Source organism: Azolla caroliniana, unplaced genomic scaffold (assembly GCF_043228905.1).
Source record: "Azolla caroliniana isolate FFs.n. ecotype wild unplaced genomic scaffold, voAzoCaro1.0.p SCAF_6, whole genome shotgun sequence".
Lineage (NCBI taxonomy): Eukaryota > Viridiplantae > Streptophyta > Polypodiopsida > Salviniales > Salviniaceae > Azolla > Azolla caroliniana.
The window spans coordinates 8,770,735-8,791,344 of record NW_028230441.1 but is presented as its reverse complement, the minus strand read 5'-3'; the positions used below and the strand labels follow the sequence as shown (position 1 = coordinate 8,791,344).

The 20,610-nt window shown below is 38.7% G+C and overlaps 2 non-coding genes across 2 annotated transcripts; both read right to left on the bottom strand.

The window, feature by feature from the left end:
- Nucleotides 1-18,680: 18,680 nt before the first annotated feature.
- On the bottom strand, nucleotides 18,681-18,761 carry TRNAL-AAG (transfer RNA leucine (anticodon AAG)). Its single transcript has one exon. It is a non-coding gene; the product is annotated as a tRNA-Leu (tRNA).
- A 181-nt stretch (nucleotides 18,762-18,942) lies between these two features.
- TRNAL-AAG (transfer RNA leucine (anticodon AAG)) lies at nucleotides 18,943-19,023 on the bottom strand. Its single transcript has one exon. It is a non-coding gene; the product is annotated as a tRNA-Leu (tRNA).
- Between the last annotated feature and the right edge of the window lie 1,587 nt (nucleotides 19,024-20,610).

Here is a 20,610-nt window from a genome sequence, read left to right as displayed (position 1 = left end):
GTTGACACTACGACCCGACCTCAGGTTGAGCTTGAGGGGGAGTGTTGAGTGGCAAGCTCAACCGGAGCCGGATTGGCTGAATAAGCCTGAGCCGGTAAGCGAGATGAATCAGTATGCCAATGAGCAACCGAGCCGGTAAGCAGTAAGGACCGGTGAGCTGGGGAGCCGGTATGCCGGATCCAATCCGTAACCGGAAGCCTAGTATAGGTTAGACTACTAGGCAGTTATAGTCTCGTAGTTAGTGTCAGATGCTCGTGTGAGCATTGAAGTACACCGTACTTCTAACAATCCCATGTGGACTTGTATAAATAGCGCTGATGAACGCGTTGTAGATACAGAGCACAGAGTATTCATATAATTTTGGAAAATAGTGTGTCTTGCTCTCTCTCTCTCTCTCTCTCTCTCTCCCGCGTACTCTCTCTCTCTCTCTCTTTGTGTATTGTTCTTTCTAACGCTTCCGCAAGCAATCTTTTACAAGGTATTGTTACACCTTCCAAATGGTAAATGCCCTGGCTGGGACGGTGTTACAAATGAAGTTCTTAAGAAGTATGCTAGCATGCTTAAGAGTCCATTCACACAAATGTTTCAACAATGTGGAAAAGGTATTGTTACAGCTTCCAAATGGTAAATGCCTTGGTTGGGACGGTGTTACAAATGAAGTTATTAAGAAGTATGCTAGCATGCTTAAGAGTCCATTTCACACAAATGTTTCAACAATGTTGGGATTCTGGTTTCATGCTTGAGAGCTGGAAGGTGGGCTTAATCAAATTGATACCAAAGGTACCATCTCCGAAGTCATTTCATCAATGGAGGCCTATTTCCTTGATGGGAGGGTTGTACAAAGTGTTTGCAAAGATATTATCCAACAGACTTAAGAAGTTCTTACCTCAACTTATTCATCCATCTCAATATGGTTTTATTACAGGTAGAAATATATTGCATAATGTTTTGAATGTTCAAATGGCGATCGATTATGCTCGACATACACATCAAGAAATGGTTATGGTGCAATTAGATTTCGACAAAGCATATGATCATGTTAATTGGTCTTTCCTCTCAGGTGTGATGTATAATATGGGGTTTGGTCCTCGTATGTGACGACTTATCATTTTGCTAGGGCAAAATGCAACCTCTCGTGTGATGCTTAATGGCGGAGTCACTCCGAAAGTGTTTCTAACTAGATCCGTGTGGCAAGGATGTCCACTAAGCCCATTGTTATTTTCTATTGTTACACATCCTTTGTTAGTCATGTTGTCAAATCTTGCGGCCAGTGGTGATATTGTGGGTTTGCATCTTCCTTCTGGTGGACAATTGGTGGCACAAGCATTGGCAGATGATTCTTTTATGTTTTTACAAACCTCAAAAGATAATTTTAAAAGGAGTATGCAAGTTTGGGATCAATTTGCTTTGGCTTCAGGGTTATATATAAATTGGAGGAAGTCTCGCCTTATTTCTTGTACGGAGAGTGATTTAGAATGTTTGGGATGGCGAGGGTCAGTGATTACACGAGGTTCAATTTATCGACATTTGGGTTATCCATTGGGCATTGATGTTACAAATGTTCAATTGATTGATTGGATTGGTAGTAAATTGAGGGACAAATTTATGTATTAGAAGTCTCAATTATGGCCCTTTCATGTACGACTCAAAGTGGTGCAATGTATCTTGATACCCATGTTATTATATTTTTTGCCTTTACTTCCTTGGACTAAGAAGGCATTACAAAGCATGTTACAACCTATTCGGTTCATGTTGTGGCGGAAGGGAGAAATGATGGGAGTTACATGGATTTCATGGGACCATTCGGCTACTCCTAAAAGGTTAGGTGGTGCAACAATATTGGATTTGGAAAGGCATTTGATGGCTCGTAGATTTACATTCTTACGAGATATATGTCAACAAGATCAACCATGGATATCTATGATGCAATATTTTATTGATCATGAAGGATTGGTGCATGGGAAAACAAAGATTCAAGCATCATGGTGGTCACTATTGAATGGAAATATTCCTCTAAAGATTCGACATTCTGTATGTGGACAACATTTGGTAAGATCGTGGCAAGATGCATTATCTCTTTTTGAATGGGCACCATCAAGTGATCGAGAATATTGTAATTTATTACAAAACGAATTGCTTGTTTCTTCTTGAGTGTTGTTTTGGCATGGAAAAGAGAAGTTGAGATCTCAATTCAATCGTTTATTTAGATTGGGGATTGTACATTTGGAAGATGTGGTTGATAATGAATCTCAAAGGTTGTCGGATTTTGAAGATGCCAAGAGATGGTTATGTATTCCCCCAAATTATGGATTTATTTGGGAGAAATTACAAGATATACCATTGTTGCAAGGATCTTTGCCATTGAAAACCAATTTTGCACCTTGGGTATATTGGCGGTTGTCAGGATTAGTACTAAGACAAAGAAGGAATTAGTACTAAAAGATGACGATTAGTACTAAGAGAGGTGTAGAACTCTCGAGAGAAGGAAAGAGTGAGTGAGAGATAAAGATAGAGAGAGAGAAAGGGTGAATGATGATAAAAGATATATATTATGTGAAGAGAGTATACAATAGTAGCTAAGAGGCTTAAGACTGGCATTGAACCGATTTGGTTCGAAATAATACCTTGTGCCTACTTTTATAATATTCTCAGGAGTACTCTTGAAGTTTCTAGAATGTTCTAGAGAAATCTGGAATATACATCAATTTTCTATAATAAAACTTAAATGAAAATAATATCATACATATTACAATAGATGGTATAATGGTCAAGAGCTCGACCTATGTAACCTAAGGTCATGGGTTGGAGTTTTGCCATATCATGATAGTGGTTACAAGATGGTACACGCTTGTTACAGGTCACTACAAATATATTGTATCATCATGCGATGACATCATTATCTTGGTTATCTTCTAAAGCAACGAAGTTGTGGAATGTATATAAGTCAGATGCAAGGTGGTGGAAAATATTACAACGTGGTTGGCATTCCAATCTACCATTTCGTGCAAAGCTATTCATATGGAGTGTCATGATTGGTGGGCTCCCATTAGGTTCGACCTTAAAGATACGAGGACTAGGGTCTGGCACTTGTTTCTTTTGCACTGTTCCATTGGAGGATAGTACACATAGGTTCATTAAATGTCCTATAGCGTGTACCATTTGGAAGTACTTATTGGACATTTGGCAAGTTTTAACCCATTGTCGTTTGTGTCCTCAACAATGGGTTTTTTCTCAATATGTTCAAAATGGATCAAATGATGAGATGGAGATATTGTTCCAATTTTTACGTTATTGGGGTCTACAACACAATTGGAATATGCGTAATGCTTTCATGTTTGATAATAGACATGGGGTGAAAGCCTATGTAAAGAAGCTTAAAGGTATTCTCATGTGGAATTTTTGGATGTTAGAGCATGTGGGGATCATTTCCTCAAATGTATATTCAGGTTTTTTAGTAGCATTACAAAACGTCCCTCTCCCTACATAGGCATATGATAGGTAGAGGAGACTAAGAAGTGTTGTAACTAAGTCGATTTTACATACAATTGATATAATTGTGTGCTTTTACCAGAGAGAGAGAGAGAGAGAGAGAGAGAGAGAGAGAGAGAGAGAGAGAAAGAGAGAGAATAAATTGACTATCCAATCCATCCATTCACATTGCCTTTATTTGACCCACATGTTCATTTATGCCAAGCATAGGTTCATGACATGTCTGGTTATTAAAACCATTTGGGGTAGTTATATCACAAATTTGGGTATTAATAACATGAAGTATTTTGCCACCTTTTAAGTGGGTTTTTATTGATGAGGTTAAAGCTATACCCGCACCATCATATAAGGTTGTGTTTGACTACCTTAGGTATTGGGGGATGTTTAATTGGACCATGAGAAATGGGTTCTTGTTTGATGGATTTCATGGGGTAACACAACAATTCCATAGGATGAAAGGGAAATTGATTTAGCAATTTTCGTAACTATGTTGAATGGGGACGTTGTCCCAAGATGAGGTAGAGTTATGTCATCTAGTATTACAACGCTTGAGAGGGTTTCCCTTATTGTATCATTCCTAACGAAGTAGGTCCGAAGATAGCAAGGGTTGTTACATTATCATATTGTTTTAATAACAAACATAGATTTACGAAAAAAGAAAGAGAATAAGTTGCATAAGGTTTTACCTTCTATTATTCACTATGCTCAATATAGGTTCTTAGCCAAACATATTATTTTAGATAACATTATGCTCATTACATAATATGGGTTCATTAAAATTGACTATGCAAATGAGTCTAAACAAGAATTAGCGTTGTTACAATTGGATATTGAGAAGGCCTATCATAATGTGAATTGGTCATTTATAAATCAGTTGATGTCTCATACAGTTTTGGTGATTGTTTGTCTAAGTTGATGTACACATTAGAACACGTTCGCGTTCACAAGTGGAAGGATTGCGCATTCCACTTAGTAGTATCTTCTTGAAACTATCCAAATATACCCTCTCTACAAAAATTGGATGCACTAGTATCGCATGCTCCACAACTTGATTAGAATTTGCAAATATAAAAATACATGATAGGTCTACGAGTGGAGATCATTAGAAATCATGCAAGTTTGGACGTGTTGATAAGTTAATGTAGGCATAATAAAGTTCAACAATGGCTCAATATGTCACTAATGTGCGACATGGGAAACACTAAGTTAAAGACTTATATTAATTTGGTAAGTGTTACAAAAATATGAGGTGTACTTGTAACCATACTAATAAAATGAGTTATAATTTATACTTTGACCCATACTTGTATGTATATAATTGTGGACAATGTCGGATAGTGCACTTTAGGATAATGTGATTGGAATAACTAACTTATTAAAGTATTTAATACTTGTATTTAAAGTTGATCTAATCTATTTCTCAGTTTGTTCGTATGGGATCAAACCATATGTATATAATTGTGGACAATGTAAGACAGTGAACTTTAGGATAATGTGGTGGAAATAACAAACCTATTAAGGCTTTCATACTTGTATTTAAAATTGATGTAATCTATTGCTTAGGTGATTCACACGGGATCAAACTCCGAACGATAACGCTAGTGGAACCATTATCAACACACTACACAATCTAAGCAGCAATGGAAGAGAAACAATAGAAGACAAAGATCCATAATAACAACATGGAGAATCATGGCAACAATTCTACATAATACATAATAGTTTTAACAATAGAAGACAAAGATCCATAATAACAACATGGAGAATCATGGCAACAATTCTACGACCATGTTATGTTAAGGTAAACTTTGACCAAAATCAACCTCAATTTAAACTAATTCATGTTTCTCCATAAATTTGGTAGTCAGCAATGCACGCGGTGAAACCAATGTCATAAGTCTACTAACCAAGTATATAAAAATAAAATTGAAACATATAGAAGATAATAAAGAATAGAATCCACCAAGTAAAACCCAAAATTTGTATTAATAATGTGAAATCCAAACAATACATTTCGTGTTTTTAAAAGAGTCTATTACATAGCAATGAAATCATCAACATCATTTTCTTCATCATCCTGTATAGAAATCTCTTCGGCTATACGTGCATTGGCTTCCCCTGTTAGCCGAGCCAACAAAATATCTTCTATAAGCTCATCATCAAGCTCTATTAGCTCCCCCGGTTCCCCGGCTAACGGCGGAATAGGCTCTCGCGAAGCAGGTTGAAACCTTTCTATATCAGCGAGGTTCTTTGCACGGACCTCCTCGTCCTGGTCTAGGCACTCCCACAAAGCCTTAATCTTCATGTTTATAAATATAACCTGCTCCTCGTCCTTCTCCAATGCAACTGTGTTTCTAAAGAGCTTCAATGCACGTGCAGACGTCGTTCTTGTGAAGAAAGTAATAAGAAGAATTAGTTCTCAAACAAAAAAGGTTCAGTATTGGTTATCTCAAGATCGTTACCCTAGTTCGAGGAATACCTGTGCCAGAAAAGAGATCTAATATCCAGTCTCCTTCGACAGAAAACATCTCAATCAAGCGCATCATAAGTCGTTGAGGTTTTTGGTATGGGTTGACAAGTCCCCGTTCTGTCGTGGTGACATGTCGCAATTTCCGTGTCACTGCTAGATATACCAGCAGATTTGAACCTCCCACTTCATTAGAATGCTCCTTGATTCTTTGTTTCTTAATTTCATCGAAGTAGCCAACCGTGATGTATTCAATGGCACTAACGAACCGAAAGGTTGGCCCTCTATTTACATTGGTTTTTATCCTATAACAAATATTACATCGAGTTAAGAATAGATTGAACAATCTTAAGAAAGGCAATATAGTGAATGAGACCTATAAATAATCCTTACTATGCAAGGTTCTTGATGCCATGGCAATGAGATCTCAAAGCTTGAGCTACCGAGTACCTTTGGTCCATACTATGAAAGACAACTATTCTCCACAAGGATGCAGTCGTTAGCTCAACAAAATCCTTGACCATCTTTCCAACTGTTTAAACCTAAACGGTTCATCGTCGTATGATGACCCAACCATTCGAAATCCATAAGGAATATCCGCAATCATTAGCGTATATTCCTTCTTTGGCACTTTTTGGATCATGTCAACGACATCGCCGCAAACCACATTGTAGTAAAGATATCTCGTAATATCTTTTTTGTGGCTAAATTTTTTGAAGGAGCCATCTTCCTCCATTTCGTACGCCTTGACTAAGCGACGATCCTTTTCTTTTCTGGCTCTCTCGAGATGTGCAAGGAAGGATGTTGGGAAATCGTGTATATCCTTAACTTCTCCTTGTTTCTTGCCACGACACGGTTTCTAATAGAAGCAATAAGACATCAAGTTTTATTATACAAGCTCTACATATGATGAAAGCTTAATGAAAAACCACCAATACTAACCCAATCCTTGAATGCAATAAAATACTCCGATAACGCCTTATATGAAGACATTAGAGGATAATCCTCAGTCACTTGTTCCCAAGTTATACATCCAAGTTGTTTCATCATAACTTCTTGGATCTTCATGTACACCTTATGACTGTGAAATTAGAAAACGAGATTAGAACTTTCAATTGCACCATATTGACTTCAATATCACTATTTGAAAGACTTACTTATTGAACTCAGTGACCATTTCTTCAAGGCTTAAATCTTTGGCCACAACCCTTGACAAAACAGACACAAGAAGTTGCTCGTCCTTAACACCTGCATCGCTCTCCACAGAGACAACTTCATGTCGTCAACCGCTTCTTCAATTGTCAAATCAATTTTCTTGGCCGCTTGTGACTTTAATTCTAGTTGAGGGTCTACCTTACGTTTCTTTTGTCGTTGACCCTTGACCTCCTTATTCTCCCACATTGAGAAGATTTGATCTTGTAGGTCCCATACTTCTCCATCTCTAAAGGCCAATTGAAACCAAGACTCATAGTTTCGAAGACCATCAAACTTAACATTATCATCTACCACAATGCTGACTTCATGCAAGCATTGGCGTTGTAGGCCTGGATGTAGCTTCACACCAAACTTTTGTTTGACGTCCAAATACTCGTGGTGGAAGAACCTTATACGCTCAATCGATTACATTTTCTGCCTATAGTCATTATCGTTATTGCAGTCCCATGCCAACAGCTTTGCCTCTTTAGTTGTGAGACCCATGTAAATTTTGCACTTAGTATACTTGAAGAAGAAAGTCGTTGGATGTTCTCTCACAAGTTGCCGACGTGCCTCCGTCGAATGCGATCCACCAATGACAAAGTAATTATATTGATCATTCTTTCTTATATCAAAATCTTCAATGATTTCACATTCTTCAGGATCCACCATAACAATAAAAGGCACAACGATAGCATGTGGATTAATTTTCATTTTTTTCTTGAGATTTTGAACATGCATTCGGTGTGGCTCTCTAATCTCAAGTGGTCTTTGTCCTGTTTTTCATCAATAGGGGGCCGATGGTTGTGTGTTATAGGAAAATTAAACACTTTCCCTTTCCTAACCAGTTTACGTTGCATTAACTCTCTCCGTATCTTATTCTGCTCGGATGACAACACACCCGATGCCAGTTCAGCTCCTGGTGTCCCCTTAGTGTCCTCATCTTCATTTGAGCTTGATGAGTCGGAGTCCAACATTTTAGTGGTCTTCTTTTTTGGTGGTCTTGATTGTACTTTAGATGCCCTTTTCGGGGCCTTTACTGGGGAGGGCAATGGCTCCCTTAGAGTTACATGGCCTTGTATATAAGGCCTCAAGGTAACAATAAGGTTTTGTGAGCTTTCTAAATCTTTTTTGAAAGCTTATGGCCCACAAGATTCCTTTACTAGAAGATCTTCAGAAAGGAACACTTTACGTACCCCCTTAGAGCACTCTATCATTACAAGTATGTTGGCCGAATCTGAATCTTCGTAGTCAAATCGTAGAATACGGCCATACATAAATGGGGTTTCATTTTCAAGCTGCCCCTCGCCCTTCTTCTTTGTTGTATACAACACGACTTTTTTCTTGGAGTCAACGTATTGCATACACCATTCCTTGTTCGTTACATCACGGTTAGGAAGGTCTTCACCACCGGTAGCTGCTAATAGTTTCTTTTGGCTGACCTCATTGGGTAGTTGAGATTTTGTCTCCTCGTTGAAGAGAAGATTTTTTCCTCTCTTAATGTTCTCGAGAGCTATTAGGCTCTGGCTTTCAATTGGAGAGCCCTGTATGTAGAGCTTTATCTTCTTCAAAGGTCGGTCTGACAAGTTCTCAAACGACCTATTTAAGAAAGGACATGCGAAAACATATGTTAGGTGGTCACATAGATTAAGGTTGTATATTAAAATACACATAATTAGAGGAAGACAAAAACTAGCAGGTGATTTGTGGTAAACTATAAATATCAATCATGCATTGAGTGAACATGGTAGTCCTTTATTCAGAAATCCATTCTAGTAAGGGCTATTCAACTTAGAAAATATATATCTTAATAAGTATACAAGGATATATATTATCTTGAAGGGTAGCTATGGCTTATATTGATTCCATATCCATATTCTAGAGAATTTGCATATGATAGACTTGAATTTGGTATTGTAAAGGTAATTTGTGGGTTATTTTCTACTATTTTAAGCTATACTAGGTCATAAAACCTCTATAATTAAGGCCCCTATTTGTTACAAAATATGGCAAATCTCCATAAAGAAAGTCTGATTTTGACAGAAAGTTTGTTATCTTTTCACACAATACTAAATTGTTGCCCTAACGACACAATATTCCTCTTTAAATTGTGTGTTTTATACAAGAACTCGATACGTCGTATCGTGTTCCTGTATATAGTTTGTGTCTATACATGAACTCGATGCAGGGTATCGAGTTCATGTATCAAACACATACTTCACACAGGAATTCGATACAGCGTATCGAGTTCCTGTAAAAAACGTAAACTTTAAACAGGAACTCGATACGCCGTATCGAGTCCCTGTATAAAACACAAACATAATACAAGAGCTCGATACGCCGTATCGAGTTCCTCTATAAAAGATGTACATAATACAGGAACTCGATACGGCGTATCGAGTTCCTGTTTAAAACAAATACTATATACAGGAAAACACAAACTGTGTACAAGAACTCGATACGTCGTATCGACTTCCTATATAAACATGAACATAATACAAGAACTCAATACGGCGTATCAAGTTCCTATATTATGTTCATGTTTATACAAGAACTCGATACGGCATATCGAGTTCCTGAGTGCTAAAACATATTTACAAAAATGTTCACAGTGTTTGAGGCTTACCTAGAGTCCTGGCGCTCGATTTTCTTTGAAGACATGGTTGATCTTGTCAATGTTTAGGCGGAGATCTCGCTTTCGTGCTTCATGCTTTGTGTGCTCTGTTAGCTCTGTTTGGTCTATGCGCTCTTATGCTTCGTGTGATTGAAATATGACGAGGTCTTCCTATTTATAGGGATTGACCACAGTTGTTAAAGTAACCACAGTCACTTTAACCAGGGTTGGCAAGGTTGAGGTTAGTTAGTTAATAACCACAATCACTTTAACCAAAGTTACTTATGATTGCATCAATGATTACAAAGTCAAACTAACATATTGATGATTATTTTATAGTCAAAATAACATACAATGACTTTGAAGGTCATGAAGGAAACAATGATAGAGGTTCATGAATGAACTAATGATTGATTACTCAAAGCAACATTTTTATGACTCTTAATTGCTTTGTATTAAAGATGTGGGCATAAATGAACCAATTATTGAAAAGTCTTATATTTAAAATGGTGGGCATGAATGAAACAATGACTGAGAAGTTCTATATTAAATATGGGTGCCATTAATTAACCAATGATTTTAACTTTAATCCAACATATATATGGCTTGGTAATGATTGTAATTATATTATACTTGATTTAACTTTATATAGACTAGTTTAAGTAATTATTAATATGTTGAATACAATTATAATATTAAAAATAATATCTTTATGTATTGTATTAATATAATATTAAAGAATATAGACATTATATTGAGGGAGCTTCTGTTTAGAGAGGAGTTTATGTTTAGTGAGGAGTATATATTTAGAGAGGAGCTTATCACTTTTTTATGTTAGCCTAAGCACATAACTTAAGGAGCTCTATGTGGACCTTACGCCATGAGTGAAGATTCATCATTCTCGATTGAAGAATATTGTTTGTCATCAGACTCTTCGTTTTCTACCGAAGAGTATTGTTTGTCGACAGACTCACCATATTCTATCGAAGAGTATTGTCTGAGCTCATCTTCACCTACAACGAATGTGAATAATGACACATGTGAAGAGTTCTCTATTGAAGAATACGATATTAATAAAGATACGAAGAATGAAGGTAGTGCCAATGAAACATCGAATATCATGGGCGATGGTCACAACAAAGAATTGGATAGTAACAAGGTTACACCAACTTCTATGCAGGAAGAGAAATCTGGAAGCCCTATTCATATTAGAAGAATCCCACGAAGAATTCATCTGGCTAGATTTAACTTGGTGACATCAAATAAACAGATTGGATTTGATGTCAAAAAAATATGTTGTGCCCGTGGTTGTATGTCTATGATTGGAAAATCAAAGTTGCGAGAATTAAGGCGATATTATTTTTCGATGACTGGTGATGAGTAATACACTTCCCTCGGGTCACATATGCAACTAGTGTCTGACAATTGTACGGGGATCAAAGTATAATTCGAGTATTATATCTTCCATGCGCAACAGATATGTAGAGTTGCATTCAAAATTGTGTTATGTGTTAGTAACATGTGGCTACATAGAGTACAACAACGTCTACTTAGCGGGGATCAGATGCTCAATTGTAAAGAGGTTCCAAGTATGAAAGGTGCAATTGGAAGACATGCTATTGGTTGGATGAAAAGTTACTTTCAGTTAAATTGTAAAGTAATGCCCACTTCAGGTAGGATGCACCTCTCTGATAATTACACACGTCGGGAAGTTTATGATGTCTATCGATCTGATATGGTGGGCTCACGTAATAAGTCTGTCACATATAGCCAATTCACAAGATTATGGAGAGCTCGGTTTTCAAATGTTATCATTCCACGTAAAGTACGCATGGGGTATTGCTCCATTTGTGCAAATCTTAAAAGTTTGGCTAAAGGTGCAAAGACATCAATGGAAAAGGATATGAGTAAGAAGTTACTACAAGAGCATCGTGAGGCACAATCGTTAGAATGAAAGAAGGCGATGCATTATAGAGATAAGTGTTTGAAGAGGGCCAAACAATACATGTGCTTAATGATAGATGGCATGAACCAGAAGAAGACGTGATTGCCGCATATGCGGAGGCTCCCCAAAGACGTCAATGATGAGTGCCTTGTTCAAATGCACTTGGTGGGATGCTTGGCTTATAATAGGTCAGTTGGACCTCACGTCTTCATTACATACCCCAATGTTCACAATGACCCTAACCCAACAGTTACAATGATTCACCGAGTTTTGATGGCTTGGGGCCAACCTTTCCCCCCTGTTCTATACATTCAATTGGACAATACTGCTAGAGAGAACAAACATTCAACTGTGTTTGGCTATCTAAGTATGTTGGTCAACCAAGGATTGTTTAGAAAAGTGAAAGTCAATTTTCTTTTGGTTGTCCACACACATGATCATATAGATCAGATGTTTAGCACATTCTCCAGACAGTTGTCTCGGCATGATGCTTTCACATTACCTAAACTATTTGATGTCATTTGTGATGCATATACACCACGCCCAAAAGTGTTAAACACTTGGAGGTATATGACTTTAAGAGATATTATATATCATATGGGGGTGTTGGGAATGTTAAAGTGCTCACCCAGTTAAACAATATAAGCTTCAATCACATTTTTATGAGAAAGAAAAATGAAATAAGTGGTTCTACGCTTTTGTATGCTAAACAATATTCATCTTCTACAACATGGGAACCTGAAGGTGGTTGCCAGTTATTACTTTGTATGCTGAGTACAATTGTCCATGGAGCTAAGCAAATGCCAATTGAGAAGAAAGGACAGTTGCATAGTGACTTGGTATCGGAACAAAAACGGTTATGGCTCCAAGCCTTAGAAGAAAAAAGAAAGCATATTGAGGCCGCCAAGAAATATGCCACACAACAAGACACGTCATGGTGGGATGTATTTTATAGTGATCAGAAAGGAATTATAGACAATTGTGTATTTGGTGATAATTGGAATTTGGAAACGTCATTCACGTGGTCGCTGCAACATGATTGTGTAAATAAAACTCAGGAGCAACCAGCAAATGCAATTAATGACAGTTTGGTCCATCCACAACAAAGAGACATTTATGTGGGACCAAGGATGACCAAAGCAGCCGAAGCTAGATGGCAAGGCAATTTGCAAGAGCTCACGGCGGGGATGTTGATTGCAACGCCGATTGATGAGAACTCACATGGCCACCAATTTTGGGTTGGTAAAATTCTAGAAGTGTTAATGCATGAAATAGAAAACACAATCAAGTCTATAAACGTTCATTGGTACAACACTAGAAGTGCAAATGCTTTTACAGGTAAGTATACATTGGTGATGATTGAATGCCCAACAACAAGAGGAGGTAGGAAGAGGAAGCGAAACATTCGCAACACCTCAACCCTTGATATCTCTGATGTGGATATCATCATGTACGACTTCACGCTTACAAAAGCCGGAGGATTAAGGAAGTCAACAATAGATATAATAAAAGAAAAATTACCAAGTCTACAAGGTGGCTCGAGTCAAAGGCAAACGAGATCTACTACATATAATCTAGAGTCAAACCATTTGGTTTATGAAGAAGATAATGCATTGATTGGTAAATCCGAGGATGACGAGGAGGAATAATCATTGTATATTAGTTATAGTAGTGATTCTCCGTAAAGGAGTGATCATGAATGTATTTTTGGCTATTAAGTGTAACTACATTCCGCTTGTAACAAATCGAGTAATATAAAAGCATGTGTTTTGAATTCTTATGATTTCTAAAAAATCGTTCTTATAAAATAACATTGGTTGTAAAGTTTGTGATATAAATTGAGAATGTAACTTTTTGAAATTCCTCTTTTTTATTTACTTCTAAATCACGAAAATAGTGGATTTTTAACCTTTTTCATAGTATGTTTGAACATGTATGATACTAGTATCAATGTCTTTTGTAAAATCATTGAAAAAGCCCTAACATCAACCAAAATTTTCCTTATCCTTCCATTTATGCATGATCCTTCCACTTGTGAACGCGGACGTGTTTTAGGGGAGAGTTCTGTTTCACATATGATGTTCAATGGAGGAATAACACAACCTATTTCTACTTGAAGATCAATTAGACAAGGATGCTCGATCTATCCTTTATTATTGAATCAGTATTGTGACACATCTTATTCTTGTTTAATTACATAATATGGTTATGGAGGAGGAATTGCTTGGACTAAGGTTGCCATCAAGGAAGCCATATATTGCTCAGGCTCTTAGAGATGACCATATCATGTTCTTGGCACCTACTTGCGAAAATATGAGTAAGATGAGATGTGTGGGAATTGTTTTCAAATGCTTTAGGGTTTAGAATTATTATGTTTAAATATGTCCTCAGTTCATGTAGAGAACTAAATGTGTTAAGGTTGGGGTGGTCAAGAAGGCTAGTACATCATGGTATAATTGTCGTCACCTTGGATATCCAATTGGGGTGGAACTTAATCATGTGAAACTTATTGAGTGGGTATCCAAAATAGTGGAGGATAAATTTATGTATGGGAGGTCTCAATTTTGGCTTTTTCATGTATGGCTGAAGGTGGTTCAATCGATTATGGTCTCTATGGTATCTTATCATCATCCTTTGCGACCTTGGTGGAATAAAGCACTTGCAATGATAACACACTCGATGCGTATGTTGTTATGGAAAAGAAATGGGAAACATGTCATGTCATGGTTGGCATGGGATCATGTTTGTAGCCTAATGCGTCTTGGTGGGGCATCAATTATATTAATTTATATGAGCGTATGGTAGCGCGTCAATTTACTTCCATTCAATTTATGTTTGAGGGTGTACAACCTTGGATGGAAATGGTGGCATACTTTATAGAGAAGACAAAAATTCATCTTGGAGGAATGACAATTGAAGTTAATTCAAGGATTTCAAGAGCTTGATTGGAAATTTATTGGAAATTGGAGATTGATTATAATATCAACAAATGATGCTTATCATAAGTTGATTTACAAACATAAGAGGATGGATGAAAGGGTTATAAAGATATGAAGTTTTCATAAGCTCACTATTGTCAAGGATAGTACTAGAGTCAAGGAGAATTAGTACTAAAGATAGAGGAGAAGAATGAGGATTAGTAATAACAAGGGAATGTGTTGAGCGAGCAAGCTCAACCAGATCTGGATCGGCTGAATAAGCCTGACCCAGATCGACATCTGGAAGGATGAGCCAGATCGGTATCTAGATGGTATTCGGAAACAACCGTCGGATCGAGGAGACGAATCGGAGAGCCGGATTCGAGCGGGAACCAGAAGCCTAGTAGTAGCCTAGACTACTAGGTAAGTATTGTCTCGTAGTTGGTGTAAGTCGCACATAGGAATATTTAAGTACGCGGTACTTTTATCAGTCCTTTTATGGACTTGTATAAATAGTGTTGTTCTAGCACATTTTATGTACAGAGTGTTTTTATTATTTTGAATTTATGTTTATGTTTTTCTCTCTCTGTCACTCCCGCATATACTCTTTGTGTATTAAGCTTCTCCATTAAACCTTCATCTTATTCTTTGTTGCTATCCGGGTGAGCCGGTTCTGTCTATCGCTTCCGTATGCTAACTTTCACAAAATGAGTGTGTGAGAATCACAAGAGAGAGGAAGAGAGAGAGAGAGAGAGAGAGAGAATGATGACAACATGAAGTATATTATATTATATGAAGAAAGATACAAGAACAACTAGGAGGCTTAAGACAATTGAGAATGGTAAATCAGGTACTGTGGATGATGAGGGCAATCCACGACCGAGTGGCCAGAATTGGAGCATGTCGTACATTGGAGAGCCAATCAGAATTGGGTTTCTTCATGGGTCGGCAAGGCGTTCTGGAGTGATCCCATTGAAAACGAGGTATGATGTTGAGTTATATCGATAGTAAGGACGCGGGTGACCACCTGCTCGATTGTTTGCTGGGAGAAGTCGGTTAAGGCTAGGGTCGTGCGCAGAGGCTCCCGTAGTCCGGATAGGAAGGTGTCTTTGAGATGATTCGTGGACACATCTTGGACGAGCTGCCGATAAAGATCCTGGACGTGAACTATGAAACTGTCTCATGCGGTTCTTGTGCAATATCGTAGAACTGGCGGAGCAATTCCTGCTTAGGTATCTCACGATGAAAAAGTTGAGGAATTGAGTGCGAACGTCTTGAAATGTCACAAGTTCCCTATGATCGAGGCGAGAATACCACCGTGCAGTGGGTCAATTGAGGGACAGTGTGACCTCCATGATTTTGGATGTGTCAACCTCGGTTGTGGTGAGACGCTGCGTCAAATCAGGAGTACTCCTAAAGTTTCTAGAATGTTCCAGAGTAATCTGGAATATACATGAATTTCCTATAGTGGTATGAACAGTCTATCCGTATGGGCATGGATACGCATGATCCATAACACTTCTCATATCTAAACTAGCTGAAATAATAAAATATATTTTGTATTACAATATATGGTTTAATGGTAAAGGTTTAATGGTTTAACACAAGGTCATGGGTTCAAATCCTTTTGGAGCCATATCATGACATTATCCCCCCCTTTAAATGATGAGTGTTACGAGCCGTCTTTGATTGAGGACCTGGTTTGTCTAGATATTGACGATGGAAGTCTTCAAGAAGAGCCTGAGCATTCACCAAATGCGTCAATGGTTCCCAAGTACGCTCGCTTGGACTATATCCTAGCCAATCAACTAAATAATAGAGATTGTTGTGAACAATCATGGAATCGGGGGTGGCAGCAACCTCGTACTCATATCCATCTTCAAGTTTGATGGGGGGTGGTGGTGGTGTAATATGATCTGGGGTAGTGCTATCCTAATAGAGTTCTAGAAGAGAACCTTAATCTAGCCCCTGAAACCAACTTGGCCACCTCATCCACTTCCGTTTAGGACATTAGCTCGTCGCCTAGAGTGGGATTTGAACCCTTGCCCTTTCGGACTAGAACCTTAATCTAGTTCTACCTTAGAACAAATCGGCCACCTCATGCACTTCCGTTTAGCATATCAGCTCGTCGCCTAAAGGTTACAGGTTCATTTTACATTGATGATCGGAGTTGGATTTGAAGCCACACCCTTTCGGACTAGAACCTTAATTTAGGTTTAGCCTTGGACCAACTCGGCCACCTCATCCACTTCCCTTTAGAATATCAGCTCGTTGTCTTGATGTTACATGTTCATTTTACATCGATGAGGATAGTGGGACTTGAACCCATGCCCTTTCGAACGAGAACCTTAATCTAATGCCTTAGCCCAACTCAGCCACCTCATCCACTTCCATCTCATTGTCTTAATGTTACATGTTCATTTTACATCGATGAGGATAGTGGGACTTGAACCCACGCCCTTAATCTAGCACCTTAGCCCAACTCGGCCACCTCATCCATTTCCGTTTAGGATATCAACTCGTTGTCTTAATGTTACATGTTCATTTTGCATCGATAAGGAGAGGGGGATTTCACCTCACACCCTTAATCAAGCGCCTTAGACAAACTCGGCCACCTCATCCACTTCCGTTCTGGATATCAACTTGTCGCCCTAACCCACGCCCTTTTGGAGGAGAAGCTTAATCTAGCGTCTTAGACCAACTCGGCCACCTCATTCACTTTTGTTTAGGACATCAGCTCCTCGCCTAAACGTTACATTGCTCATTTTACATCGATAATGAGAGTGGGATTTTAACCCACGCCCTCATTTTACATCGATGATTAGAGTGGGATTTGAAACCACGTCCTTTTGGACTAGAACATTAATCTAGCGCCTTATACCAACTCTGCCAGCTCATCCACTTCCGTTTAAGAGATCAGCTCGCCACCTAAAAATTACAGGTTCAATTTGCATCGATCGGAAGAGTGGGATTTGAACCCACGCCCTTAATCTAGGATCTTAGACCAACTCAGCCACCTCCATTACAGGTTCATTTTACATCGATGATGAGAGTAGGATTCGGACCCACACCCTTCCGAACAAGAAGTTAATCTACCCCTTGAGACCAACTTGGCCGCCTCATCCACTTCCGTGTTGCCTAATCAGCTCGTCGCCTAAACATTATGTGCTCATTTTACATCGATGATGAGAGTGGGATTGGAACCCATGTCGTTTCGGTCTAGAACCTTAATCTAGCGCATTAGACCAACTCGGCCACATCCACATTTGTTTACAAGATCAGCTTGTCGCCAAAATGTTATATGCTCATTTTACATCCATTATGAGAGTAGGATTTGAACCCACGCCCTTTCGGACTAGGACCTTAATCTAGTGGTTGAGCCCAACTTGGCCACCTTATCCACTTACGTTTAGGAGATCCGCTCGTCGTCTAAAATTGACAGGTTCATTTGCCTAAAATTGACAGGTTCATTTTACATCGATGAGGCGAGTGGGATTTGAACCCAAGCCCTTAATCTAAGGCCTTAGACCAACTCGGCCACCTCATCCACTTCCATTTAGAATACCAACTTGTTGCCAAAACATTACAAGTTCATTTTACATCGATGATGAGAGTGGGATTTCCGAACTAGAAGTTAATCTACCCCTTAGACCAACTCAGTCGTCTCATCCACTTCTGCTTAGGACATCAGCTCGTGGCCAAAACGTTACACATTCATTTTACATCGATGATGGGGGTGGGATTTGAACCCACGCCCCTAAACTAGGGCCTTAGACCAACTGGACCACCTCATCCACTTCCGTTTAGGATACCAACTTGTTGCCTAAACATTACAAGTTCATTTTACATCGATGATGAGAGTGGGATTTCCAAACTAGAAGTCATCCACTTCCGCTTAGGACATCAAACCCACACCCTTTCGGACTAGAACCTTAATCTAGCACCTTAGACCAACTCAGATTTTACATCGATGATGAGGGTGGATTTGAACCCACACCCTTTCGAACTAGAACCTTAATCTAGCGCCTTACACCAACTCGGATTTTACATCGATGATGAGAGTGGGATTTGAACCCATGCCCTTTCAGACTAGAACCTTAATCTAGCGCCTTAGACCAACTCGGCCACCTCATCGTTCGCTCGTTACCAAAACGTTACATGTTCATTTTATATCGACGATGAGGGCGGGATTTGAACCCACACTTTTTCTGACTAGAACCTAAATCTAGCGCCTTAGACCAAATCGGCCACCTCATCCACTTCCGTTTAGGACATCAGCTCATTGCCAAAACGTTACATGCTCATTTTGCATTGATGATGAGAGTGGGATTTGAACCCACGCCCTTTCGAACTAGAACCTTAATCTAGCGCCTTAGACCAACTCGGCCACCTCATCCACTTTGATTTAAGAGATTGGTTTGTTGGCAAAATGTTACATACTCATTTTGCATCGATGATGGGAGTAGGATTTGAACCCATGCCCTTTTCGACTAGAACCTTAATCTAGCGCCTGAAACCAACTTGGCCACCTCATCCACTTTCATGTACTTGTCGCCTATAAATTACAGGTTCATTTTACATCGATGAGGCAAGTGGGATTTGAACCCACGCCCTTAATCTAGGACCTTTGACCAACTCGGCCACCTCATCCACTTCCGTTTAGGATACCAACTTGTTGCCTAAACATTACAAGTTCATTTTACATCGATGATGAGAGTGGGATTTCCAGATTAGACGTTAATCTACCCCTTAGACCAACTCGGCTGCCTCATCCACTTCCGCTTAGGACATCAGCCCATCGAAATGATGAGTGTTACGAATCGTCTTTGATTGAGGACCTGGTTTGTCTGGATATTGACAATGGAAGTATTCAAGAAGAGCCTAAGCATTCACCAAATTCGTCATTGGTTCCCAAGTACGCTCGCTTGGACTCTATCCTAGCCAATCAACTAAATAATTATAGAGCTTGTTGCAAACAATCATGGAATCAAGGATGGCAGCAACCTTGTACTCAGGTCCATCTTCGAGTTTGATCAAGGGTGGAGGTGGTGTAATACGATCTGGGGTAGTGCTATCCTGATAGAGTTCTAGAAGAGAACTATGAAATACCAGATGTATCCGGAGTTGCGGAGATTGGTCAAGGCCAAAAGTGACATCATTAATTTTTTCGTTAATTCGAAAAAGGCATAACCGTCGATAATCCAGTTTGTCACACAGTCAAAAAGTCTTGATGTGCCATCGCAATAGCCAATGACAATCCACTTAGTCGTTCTGTGTTTGCTGGGAGAGAGAGAAAGAGAGAATGATGACATCATGAAGTATATTATATTATATTAAGAAAGATACAAAAATAGCTAGGAGGCTTAAGACTAGCGTTGAACGGAATTGGTTCTTAATAATGTCATGTGCCTCTGTACTGTCAACAGTACTCCTAAAGTTTCTAGAATGTTTCAGAGTAATCTGGAATATATAGGAATTTCCTATATAATATCTTTCGTGTTACAATGTATGGTGTAATGGTAAAGGTTCAACCATTGTAACACAAGGTCATGGGTTTAGATCCTTTTGGAGCCATACCATGCCATATCATGACAACTACCAAGTGGTTTCATGTGATCAAGGCATGTTGATGTTCTCCTTTGATGTTGCAAGGTAAGATATTCATTTGGAGAGTTGTGGTTAGAGCGTTATCATTGGGGGATGCATTAAACAAAAGAAATATTGTTAGAGGAATGTATTAAATTCTTTTGTTTTGTGGAATTGGAACATAGAAGGCATCAAATTCTTTTACGTCTGATGGCTAGAATGGTTTGGAGGTGTATCAATTTAGCATGGATGTCTTTAACTGGAGTAAGACTATCTTCCTTTAGTTGGGGTTTTTCACATATCGTTGTATTCGACATTTGAATTGGTGTGTACAATGGGATTGAGTTCGTGGTCGTGGTAGTAGTATTTAAATTCTTGGAAGGGTTCTATATGTTGT